The sequence below is a fragment of the Myotis yumanensis genome, unplaced genomic scaffold (assembly GCF_028538775.1).
Source record: "Myotis yumanensis isolate MYYU_CA2020_CCGP unplaced genomic scaffold, mMyoYum1.0.hap1 SCAF_5, whole genome shotgun sequence".
NCBI lineage: Eukaryota > Metazoa > Chordata > Mammalia > Chiroptera > Vespertilionidae > Myotis > Myotis yumanensis.
Window position 1 is genome coordinate 50,409,464 of NW_027223756.1, and position 12,856 is coordinate 50,422,319.

Below are 12,856 nucleotides of genomic sequence, written 5' to 3' on the forward strand. Positions count from 1 at the left end.
TGAATTAAAGTTTGGAAAAAATACACAATTAGACCTATACACAGTTTTATCTATGAATCTCAAGTCATTTAAGGATTTTATGCCAAGGTAATATGTATTGAATTTTCAAAATAACAAAAAATGAAATTCTAGGTATGTAATACTAAAACTATTCTGATAACTTAATTCTAATACCAAAGACTTGAAATTAAAGACTTCCTTTTAAGATTAAAAATATAGTAACGTTATTTGCTGAATTTAAAGTGTTATGTCTATGGAAGACTTGGAACTAGGGTAACCAGAAGCTTCATTAAAAAATGCACCCAATTGAACTTAAATAAGCTAATACTAAGGACTGCCATGATCTACTTATTCCTCAGGCAGTAATTAGCATCCTTGTTACTTGCAGCTTTATTTGTCAGTTTTGGTTTTTCCTTCCTGCCATTTTCCTAGCCTTTGTACTTTCTTCTGCCTCTTGCAAGTGTTATAAGGCCTGGCTCTAAAGGCTGGCCAGAGTACTATTGCTATCTCTCTTTAGTTCAGTCCAAGGTAATCAGTTTATGAAGCTGCTTAAAACTTATTAGGCCTCACTACTGACCAAAATGAAAAACTAGAAACCTAAGTCTGTCCTTTTAAAGATCTTTATTGACTCATTGAGAAAAGTAGGGGGTTTTTTTTCCAGAGAGATTTTCAAAGAAGAAAAATGTGATGTGGTCAGTCATGCAAGCACTTGTAACCCATCCACAAAACAGGTGCCTGTGCAACTCTGACTCATGACACTTACCCAGCTCAAGTTGAAGGGAACCCGCTCATTCTCCATTCAAGTATCTTCTCACCACCTCTCTTCCCGCTGAATAATCAGGGAAGTGGGGCAGTGGTGGGCTAGAGACCCTGACTTTTGTCTCAATGCTGTAAGATAACAGAAGAATGCTTTGGCTATAGAAGTAAAGGTCCCTCCCAATGTCTAGCTATCGGGGACTTTGTGACAGGTTCAAAATACCTATTATATTTTAACTCATTTGGGAAAGAACAAAAATATTTCAAAAGTAAGTCAACTAAAATCTATGTTCTCATTTCTGTTCTTTTTATGGCAATGTTATTTGTAAAAATAGTTGTCATTTCATATGCTACATCTTTACAAACTTTTTCCTAACCTCTAATAAACAGTGTTGAATGTTTTTGTGCCCAGCACAGTGTAAGGAAAACCAAATTGGTCTAGTCCAGTACAAAGATCTTACTGGAAATGGCCAGTAATTTTGATGTTATGTACTTTGTCCTACTTCTTAAATATTAGTATATCTTTTTCTATGTATGTGTACTTCACATAATATACTCTATACAAAGAGGATTTTTTTAAATGAGTATTTCAGAGGAAATACCGTGCACATTTATGTATAGTATCTTTTCTCATAAGAATGCTCTACTTTGTACATACTTTAATCTTGTATTTTCTAAAGAGTTTAGACTTCTAAAACTAAATATTTTTGAAGTATAGAAGGAAAAAAATTCACATTTTATGAAAATTTATTCGGAAACGTTAACTATTAATAACTCAGTGCCTGGCCGGTGTGGCTCAGTGGTTGAGCATCCACCAATGAACCAGGAGGTCACAGTCGATTGCCAGTCAGGGCACATGCCCAGTAGGTGGCATGCAGGAGGCAGCCAATCAGTGATTTTCTCCATTGATGTTTCTATTTCCCTCCCCTTCTCTCTTTCTGTCTGAAATAATATATATATATAAAGAAATAGTAAGTAACATCTTCTAGAGGAGTAAGGTAAAAGTGATCCTGTAACTAAGAGGTTAAAGTGCAACAGCAAGGAAATTTGAGTTAAAAGTTTTCCCAAGTTAAAAAAGTAAGTCTAAAATTTAAGTTGTTCACACATATAAACATTTACCCAACTGCCATATATCATCATAGTGTTAGCTTCATTTTGTTTTTACTAAGTTAATTTTCTTATAGAGTCCTCTGGAAGTGAATGAACCTCAAAATAAGTGGGGAATTTTTAAAAAACATAGATAAGAGTAAACAGTGCTTTTAAAAAAATTAAACTTGAACTTGTAAAGAAACTGCAGCTTTACCATATAAGAAGAAATTTTGCTATAGAAATATTTTTTTAAAGAAATGAATTAAAGATTTTTGTAAATCTTTACTTTGTTTACAAATTCGAAGGGATTTGTTATGTAAAACCTTTAGCCCCAATGTTACATAACCAGTGTGGATGTAACATTAAAAATAGAATCTAAGAAGTCAGCCAAGTGTGTTGCCAGCTCTCATCCGTGTCAGCTATGGCCTGCAGTTGTGTTTTTTTTTTCTTAACAGAGCTCATGGTTTAGTTTTTGTTTTGTGTGAGACACACGCGCACATGCACACATAAGTCTTGATTTCAGAAGGATGAAAAGGTTAGCCTTTCTTGGCTAGGTCAGCGGTTTTAAACCTTGCATTCATGTTAGAATCACTTTAAAAGCTTTTAAAATTAATACCATACCCAGGCTCCACCCAGACCTATTAAATTATATAAAGATTGGGCATTAATATTTTTTGGAAGTTTTTCATGTGATTTTAATGTGCAGCCTGGATTGAGAACTTTTAGGCTAGAAAAAAAGATTTGTTTCCTAGGCTTTTATCCAAGGAGGTTAACATTGAGTGTCTACCATGTGCTGGACACTGGTAGATATTTGTCTTTTTAACTTATACCAGCCCTGTAAGTGGATTCCTACCTTTGGGCTTATCTCTTTGTGGATAAAGAAAATAAAACAGATTATAAGTCTTCAGAACTCCAACTTTTGAACCTATCAATAGAGGGACAGTAGTAAGTAAATGAAAAATGTGAGCAAAAGACAAGCAAAAGACAAACAAATTGCATATTAATAAAGGCTTGCAATAAATTTTATGAAATTCAATGTCTATAATCTATTTCACTTACGCTTTTCAACTCCAAACATGATTCCTACAACAACAAAAAGTTCTTGCTTTGTTAAACTTGTAGGTAGTGTTCTGCATGGTTGAGAAACATGGTTCTTAACAAATTTATTTGCTATACTAGTTTAATCTCTGTTTGCTTTACAGGCCTCATCTTTTTCATTCTTTCCTTTCTGTCCTCCTTCAGTCATACTGAGCCTTACATAGTTCTTGTTCAGATGACATGATGTACTTCCCATCTCTAGGCTTTTTACACATGCAAGTCTCAGTAGAGCCTGCCATACCCCTAACCCAACTTTTCCCTGCCTGCTTTAAATTGACTAATTCCTGCTCACTTTTCACTATGCTCAAGAGTTATACTAACTGAACAAATTTATTAGTCTCCCCTTTTACCCTGGGTTGTATCTTGTTTTATCTAGTGGAGCTAAATTAGCCCTAGAGTAAAGGCTGATTGTTTACATCCAACAAAGATTAAAGGCAGTCCTTGAAAGAATCAAACTCATTCGTAACTAACTTAACTTCATGGAGAACAAACTCCAACACTCAAAAGGAATACAATAAACACAGCATTTAAGAAAGTAAAATTCACCATATCTAGCATCTGATAAAAAAAAAACTATCAGAATTCAAAGGAGGAAAATATAACTCCTACCCAAGGGAAAAACCAATCAATAGAAACAGATTCAGGAAATTATGGAAAGGAAGGACAAACTAGCAGCTTATAGTACTATAAAGAAAAACATGAACACAATAAAGAAATGGAAAATCCAAGAAGCTCAAGACCCCAGCAGAATACAGAAAACCATACCAAGGCACATCATAAGTTAATTAAAAACAATGATAGAGTAAAAATGGGGAAGAGATGAAGATGTACAAAGCCAGATATAAAAGAGCCACATGGATTTAAAGTACAGCATAGGGAATATGATGTAATAACTATATATGGTGCCAGGTGGGTAACAGACTTACTGGGGTGGTCACTTCCTAAGTTCTATGATGTCTAATTGCTATGTTGTACACCTAAAACTAATGTCTGGCAAATGTAATTGAAAAAAAAAAAACATTTTTAAGTGATAAAGAGAAACTTAAAAGCAACTAGAGAAAAAGAACATGTTACATATACAACAGAGGTCAGTAAACTATATATAGCCCTCAAGCCAACCTTTTTATTTGTAAACTAGAGGCCCAGTGCACAAAAATTTGGGCACTCGGGGTGGGGGAGTGTCCCTCAGCCCGGCCTGTGCCCTCTCGAAGTCTGGGACCCCTCGGGGGATGACCACCTGCTGGCTTAGGCCCGCTCCCTGGGGGATTGGGCCTAAGCTGGTAATCAGACATCTCTCTGGCAGCCCAGGAGCCCTCGAGGGATGTCCACTTGCCAGCAGGGAGCAGGCCTAAACTGCAGTCGGACATCCTTAGCGCTGCTGAGGAGGCAGGAGAGGCTCCCACCATAACCACTGTACTGGCAGCCGTCAGCCTAGCTTGTGGCTGAGCAGAGCTCCCCCTGTGGGAGCACACTGACCTCCAGGGGGCAGCTCCTGCATTGAGCATCTGACCCCTGGTGGTCAGTGTGTGTCATAGTGACCAGTCATTCTGCTGTTAGGATCAATTTGCATATTACCCTTTTATTATATAGGATAGAGGCCTGGTGCATGGGTGGGAGCCAGCTGGTTTACCCTGAAGGGTGTCCCAGATCAGGGTGGGGATCCCACTGGGGGGCCTGGCCAGCCTGAGTGAGGGGCTGATGGCTGTTTTCAGACTGGCTAGAGCCCCTTCAGGGTGAGGGGTCCTTGCTGGGGTGCCTGGCCAGCCTGGGTGAGGGGCTGGTGGCTGTTTGCAGGCTGGCCACACCCCCTTCAGGGTAAGAGGGTCCTGCTGGGGTGCCTGGCCAGTCTGGATGAGTGGCTGATGGCAGTTTGCAGGCTGGCCACAACCCCCAGCCATCCAAGCTCCCAGTGGAGGCTGGCTGGAAGCAGGTATCTGGGATTTATTTGTCTTCTATAATTGAAACTTTGTTGCCATGAGCGGAGGCCACTGCTGGCTCAGGGCAGGTGGGAAGCTTGGCTTCCTCCATCGCCCGGGCAACCAAGCCTCCTGCTTGCTCCAGCTCCGTGGCTGCCAGCCGCCATCTTGGTTGGGTTAATTTGCATATAGTCACTCTGATTGGATAGTGGGTGTGGCTTAGGGCATAGCGAAGGTACAGTCAATTAGCATCTTTGTCTTTTATTAGTGTAGATTCTTATTGGAACACTGTCATACTTATTTGTTTACCTATTGTCTATGGCAGTTTTCACATTACAATGGTGGAGTTGAGTAGTTGTAACAGTCTCTATGGCCTGAAAAGCCAAAAATATTTACTAGAGAACTTATCAATAAAGTTTGTGACCCCTGTTATAGAGGAACAAGAAAGATGACAGTCTTATTAGAAATTATGCAAGCTAGAAGGCAATGGAATGACAGCTAAAAAAATGCAAGAAGAAAAACTGTCAACCTTTTAAATAGTCACTGTATTATACCAGAGGAAGTGTCTTTCAAAATGAAGGTTAGAAACTTTTAAACAAAAGCTAAGGAAAATTTTTCTTGAATACTTGCACTACATACTGTGTTACAAGAAATTCTTGGTTGAAGGGAAATTATAACAGATGGAAAGGGATCTACACAAAGAAATGAAGTGCTGGAAATGGATTTGGCACCTGACTCAATTTATAGAATATACAGGAAAGGAGGAAAGCTCAGCTTTGGAAAGCTCAAGACTTGCACTGTGGCCCTGGCCGGTGTTACTCAGTGGATAGAGTGTCAGCCCATGGACAGAGGGGTCTCAGGTTTGATTCCGGTCAAGGGCACATGCCAGGTTGCGGGCTCAATCTCCAGTAGGGGGTATGCAGGAGGCAGCCAGTCAATGATTCTCTTTCATCATTGATGTTTCAATCTCTCCCTCTCCCTTCCTCTCTCTGTAATCAATAAAAACATTAAAAAAATAAAATATGTAAAAAGACAATCCATACAATGAGCAAAAGAGGAGCAAGAACTTTTTAGGAACAAATTTCTAATACACATACAAAAAGATGCTGACCTTCATTAGTAAAGAAATATATATAAAACCATAGTGGCACACCATTAAATGCTCATAAAATGAATAAACTTTAAAAGATGGACAGTATCAATCTTTTGATGAGGTTATAGAACATAGGCTTTCATACTTTGGAAAATTGGCAGTTATCTTCTAAAACTGGACATATGTATACTCTATTACCTAGTAACTCACTACTTGAAATAGATTTTACAGAAATGTGTGCACAGAACACATTTTAAAATGTTCAAAGTATTATTCATACTAGCCTAAAACTTGAAATAACCAAATTGTCTGTGAAGAGAATAGAGAGATTGTGATATATCCAGATACTAAATTCCTATAGAGCACTGAAAATGAACTCCAGATATGCATCACAACATAGATGAATTTCACAAGCATAATATTGAAAACAAACCACACAAGGAATACATACTCATCAAACTATATACCTCTAATTTTTTACTCTTCTGTCTATCTTTTATACTTCAAAAAAATGTTCAAGTTTCATTGTAACTGGCAGTTCTTTTGAGACTAGTTTAGTAAAGTGTAAGACTAGAGGCAAGAAAGCAATTAAGCCAAGAGAGTTATAGAAAATAGAGAGGGTGAAAATGAATTTTATATATATATATATATATATATATATATATATATATATATATATATTGAGTGGCCAGATTATTATGACCACCTGATGTCTGTAGGCAAATTAGCTATAATTTTGCGCTGAAGTTGCTAGAGGGCCAGACCATTATAAATAGGGAAGCAGGTTGCTTACCACGGCAGTAGAAGTGATTTTTTTTTCTGAAGATATGGGTAAACAATGCGATTTAACAGCCTTTGAATGTGGGATATATATATATATATATATATATATATATATATATATATATAAAGGGGGGGGGATTTCTTTTTAGGTTTAAATTAAAGTGTCAGTTCCTCAGGTGTACTAGCCAGATTGTAAGTAGTCAGTGGTCTCATGTGATTCATGGCTACCTTCATGAACAGGACAACTCTAAATAATGGTGAACCTTTTAAAAATTTAAATACATATCTATTCCATAATTATGTAATAATTGAAATGTTTAAGAAAAAATCAGTCTCAATCATATTTAGAGAATGGACCATGTACAACTTCTGAAAGGAGAACTTATTAATGACTTCTCCATTATTAAGGCAATAGAGCAATGGACTTGTTTTAATACTGCTCCTATTGACCACTCATTAAACAGTCTGTTCCTGGCTAGAAAAAGGAAAACAACTCATAATGTTTGCTTACCCTATTAGAACATCTTGTCTTCTTTTCATGTTTATTTTCATTTCTTGGGGTTGGGGTTATACTCTTGTCCTCTACTTCCTAGCACTGACCCTAGTTTATTTACAGACCATAACAACCTGAAACTAATATAATACTGAGTATCAACTGTAATTGAAAATTAGAAGGAAAACCAGACAATGACAGGGGTGAACGTTTTTCAGGATGTCTGCTTTGTGGTATGTAATCTTGATACCAAACTCACAACGTTCCAGTAGAGAGCACTGCTGCCATTGAGTTTTGCCAGGATCCAAAGACTTGGCTAAGCCCAAGGCTCATGTTTATAAATCCTACTCAGGCTATTTTTTTTACAGCTTATATTTCCAGAGAACTGTGTCAGTTTTTAGGTGTGAAGAACAGACTTGACCTTAATTTGGTTCTGTCTGAAGCAGTTTGTTTTCAAACATGGCTCAGAGTAAATGAAGAAATATTGAAGTCTAGGTTAAAAATATGGAAAAGTAATTTTCTGTTGTAATTGAGGGTACAACTTTGTGTGTCTCTGCTGAATAATTTCTACCCTCTTCGCTTTTAGGAATCACAGAAGCAATTGCATAATTAAATTAGCCGGAGACAAGTTTGTTTCTTTCCTCAAACATGGCTAAGATGACCACAAAACGAAAAGTAAAATAATGATGATGATAATAATACAAAACTTGACTCTCAATCTCCACTGCCCTTCCCTAAATCCCAACAAAATAATAATAGAGAAAACATTTCAAGCAAACCTAAGAATCTTGTTTTGGGAAGTGATTGCCCAAAATGTTTTATTGTGTCTTCAGCAAGGATGCTGGCTGTCAAAATAAATGGGTCAGCAAGTGTCTGGAACATGATGAATATTTCACTATTCACCATGGCTAGACACATGTAAGTGTATAAAATGTATAAAGGGCAAGTTTATGTTAAATACTAGAGACAAAACAATAGATTGGCTGCCATCTGACAAATACGTTATCTTCCTGGATCTACCATTGACTCAGAATAAATTCCTTAAACAATCCATATCTTCATTTTCTAGGCAACCCAGTGTCAGTTAACAACACCTCTTGCTGAAGGTTTGTTTTTGAGGAAGACCAATGAGAGAGTAGCAATGTTTTGTAATAAAGAATCTTCATAAAAAAATGTATCTTGCTCTTTCGATTCCACATATAAGTAGAATACTATGGCATTTGTCTTTCTCTAACTGAATTATTTCACTGAGCATAACACCCTCTAGGTCCATCCATGTTATTGCAAATGGTAAGATTTCATACTTTTTTTTCTTAAAAAAAAAATTTTCAGAGAGGAAGGGAGAGATAGAGAATCATTGATCAGCTGCCTCCTGCATGCCCCCTATTAGGGGTCGAGTCTACAACCCGGACATGTGCCCTGACCAGAAATTGAACCATGAAGTCCTGGTTCATAGGTTGATGCTCAACCACTGAGCAACACTGGCCAGGCAGATTTCATACTGTTTAATGACCAAGTAGTATCCCATTGTATATATGTACCATAGCTTGAAACAGACTCAAAAACAAAGAGAACAGACTGGTGGGTGCCAGAGGGGAGAGGAGTTGGGGGACTGGGAGAAAGAAGTGAAGGGGTTAAGAACTACAATTTGGTAGTTACAAAATAGTCGTGGGGATTTTAAGTAGCCGGGCATACTGTCAATAGTATTGCAATATCTATGTATGGTGCCAGTTTATGTACTGGAAATATTAAGGGGAAAACTATGTAAAGTATATGATTGTCTAACCACTAAGCTGTATACCTGAAACTAATACCCCCAAAAAAGGAATTAAATTACAGACAAAAAAGAAAATAAGTTGAAGGGTTCACCAAAAGTATTTTGTGCTAGTATAACATAGAAAACATTCATTTGTATGTTAACTTAGAACTAAAAAACCAATATGTTAATTAATTACTAAAAATCAACTTATAAGAAATAAATCATTTTAAATCAAAAGAAGATGATAAGCAAAGCCATCTTGCATTAAATATAAAATAGTAAAAAAAATTTAAATGTATGATTAGAGTTGGTAAGACTTCAGTGATAACCTCAAGGCTCGGGTCAGTCAATGACTTACTTTCTCCATAAAAATTTAACAGAGCTGTTAACAAGAAGCCACCTGACTAACAAGTATACTTGAGCATTGCTCTAACCTTCATTTCCTTACCCCTTCCAGTCATCTTTAAGAGAATTTTTAATTAAAATACAAAGTGCCCCAAAAGTAGGCAACAGAAATATTGAAAAAATAAGGATCTGAATAATCACATAGAAGAGTGAATTGGTTTTCTCCATCACTAGGAAAATCTCTAACAAGTAAAGGAGTGGTTTTAATGGTTGTCAAATAACTTTAAGCACTCATCATTAATGTACTAAGCTAATTGTAAACATTCCTCTATGATACACCATTTCTAAGTAGAAAGCTTATTTTAAATTTTCACAATTTAAATAAAATGATTAATGTGATTATTTTTGCCATTACGCATTCTCAAAAATAGTATATTTAACACAACTTTCAATAAAGGGTTGGGACAATTGTAAATTCTGTGTATTTGGAAATATGGCTGTCTGCAATTAGGTTGAATTCTCTCTGAAGGAATGCCTTCTTCTTTGCATCCCAGTATCTACTGTAGCACTTGACGTTTAGTAGGTACTGAATAGATGCTCATGAAAGTGAACCTGGAACCTCTGAATTCTGATCTTCTCAAAGGCTTGATCATTCTCTTGTGGCCTGAAAGAGTACACTATCTCTAGGGGTTTAAATCTCACTGAAGAGAACACAAATACCCAAGTCTAACTGAAAGACCTCAATTGTGCAAAGAAGACCTTACTCATATAACTTGCTAATGTGCCATTCAGTGAGAATTTTCTCTCTCCTGCTGCCCTGTATAGAACTTACTTTTTAGACTGGAAAATTTTAAATATATAAAAAGATAAGATGTATGATGAAGCCTATCACCCACTTTTTCTCTCCTGGGATTATTCTGAAGCGATCCTAGGCATCATTTTGACTTTAAATATTTCCAATTATATAAAAAATCCTAATAATTCTTATTAAAATAAAATTTAACCATAATAAAATGTTCACACCTAAAAATTTAACAATGATTTCTTAGCATCAGGAAACTCCAGTCACTATCCAGATGTCCCCATTGTCTTAGAATGCTTGATTTTTTAGATTACTCAGAATGTTTTTTCTTAGAATATTTTTGTTTGAATCAGAATCCAATTATGATCGATACACTGCAATTGATTTAGCTATGCCTCCTCAGACTTGGAAGGATTCCCTCCCCACCTCTTCCTCTTTTATTTCCCTTGCAAATTTTGTTGTTGTCATTGTTGAGTAAACCACTTTCCTGGTTCTATAGTTTCCCATTGAGAATATCCCTCTAAAGATTAAAATCAAATTACTGTTTCAAAGGCACTTAGAATACTTACTATATGGTTATGCCTCTAACTTGATACAGAGTTAGAGTCATTTGTCTTTTTCTTAATATCTAATTTTAGGAATTGTTTTTAATTTAATTTTATAAATATGTAAAACATATATATGATTCCAAAATCAAAACTATAAAACAAGGTATATTCAAAGAAGATAAACTTCTATCCCTTTCCGCATCCTACTCCCTCCCCACTAGTAACCATTTCGCTTAATTTTATAGTTAATCCTCCTATTGTCTTTTGAAGCAAATGGTATATATAGTCATATCCATCCCTTAGATAAATGGTAGCATACTATACACGATTCTATCAACTTTACGTTTTAAAAAGTATACCCTGGAGATCACGCTATAGTAGTATAGATAGTCTTCTCCCTTTTAGAGTGAGAATCGTCCAGTTGTGTAGACAGACAATGGTTCATTAGACTAGTCCTCACTGATGGACTTGAGTTGTTTGCCTGCTACCCCCTTCTGACGTGTTAACTGCTTGTGCTTATATGCATTGAGAGGGTTCAGGTCTCCACTGCCTTACCACATAGCCCAGATGTAATGGTAGTTCTTTTGACTCCCATCATTTCTTCCTAGATGCCCTCTATATTGTAGCTTTCTCCTTTCTCTGTTTTGGGGAAGCTTTTACTTCCTCTCCTTTCTCCTACTCTCTCCTGTTCTCCTGCATCATCTGCACTTCACTCTGTGTGGGGACACAAGGTGCTCTGCAATATCTTCAACAACCTCATGTTTTCTTCTTTCCAAAGGAGCTCTTTATTTTCCTTTGGAAACCTTACTATTTTGATAAAATAAGTGGACTTTTAGGCAGTCACCAGGGAGAAAAATGCCTCACAAAATAAAATCATTTCCTGGTTTCTGAGAACAATACATCGTTAAGCATTCCCATTTCAAACAGTTCCAGCCTCAGCTGCCCAAGAGTTACTAAATGCACCCCCATGCCTCAAAGACCATTGACCATGCAACTGTGGAAAGCATGGGGGATATCAGCATCCTCTGGGTCCTCCTTTAACATATACCTAACAACTGGGAAGAATTCTACAATTCACGAGCACAAATATAATTTTGTTCAGAGAGATTGGCTTTATTGAGAGGTATAGCAGGACTATGAAACCCAGTGTTGAAGATTAGGGGAAAGAACAAAGAACTAAAAGGCAAGGAAAGGGTTAGAATAGGAAGGGAGGCTATGCAAGACAAGTTATGACTACTTCAGAATCTCTCCCTATTAACCGTGGCTACCCTGGTCCCCCAAACACATATTCCAGACATCTCTGGACCTGTGCCCTCATTCATTCATCCATTCCCTCCTTCTCTATACAATTATTAGTATGTCTTTCACATTATGCTTCATTGGGGTTTTATTACTCAACTATAACTCAGAGTTTTTTCATATTAAAACAAAAATAACTTTCTTTTTTATAGCTGCTTAATGTTCTATTGTAAGCATGTATCTGCTCATGTGTTTGGGGTTTTACATGTGGAACTTTTTTGTTCATATCCTTTGTCCATTTTTTCTATTGAGTTCTTTATAAACTAGTCAAAACTCTATATTTATTAGGGACATAATCCTTTGACTTGATTTGAGTTTTGAATTTTTTTTCTTATTTTAATCTTTTCATCTACATTTTTATTTTAATCATGGTATTTTTGTTATGCAGAAGTTGTTCTTTTTTTAATAGACCAAAGAGTAACAGTATTTAGTAATGGCTTGTATATTTTGTGTTTCAGTTAACAATATCTGGTGAAGGAGAAATTTAATTATGGTTTGAAAACAGTAAGTCTTGAGGAAAAGAAATATTTAAAAGACTGAAAAATACTGGCAGATTATGGAGAGTTCAGAAAGCACACCTTCAAAGCATTGCCATAATTAAAGTCTGGTAGAAGGGCCACACCTATTCTTGTGACAGTTTAGGGCAGGGATAGAAACTGTCAAGAAATTAAAAGTGACAATTTATTTTTTTAATTGGTGTATAACACATATTATAAATTGAATAAAGTGCACACATTAAGTATGCAGCTCAATACATTTTCACATACAAAGATTTCCTGTGTAACTACCACCTAGATCAAGATTCTGCAAATGCCAAGTTCTTGGTCACCTTGAAAATGGAGGGGAAAAGGATGTTTAGTTCGGAGGGTTAAAGA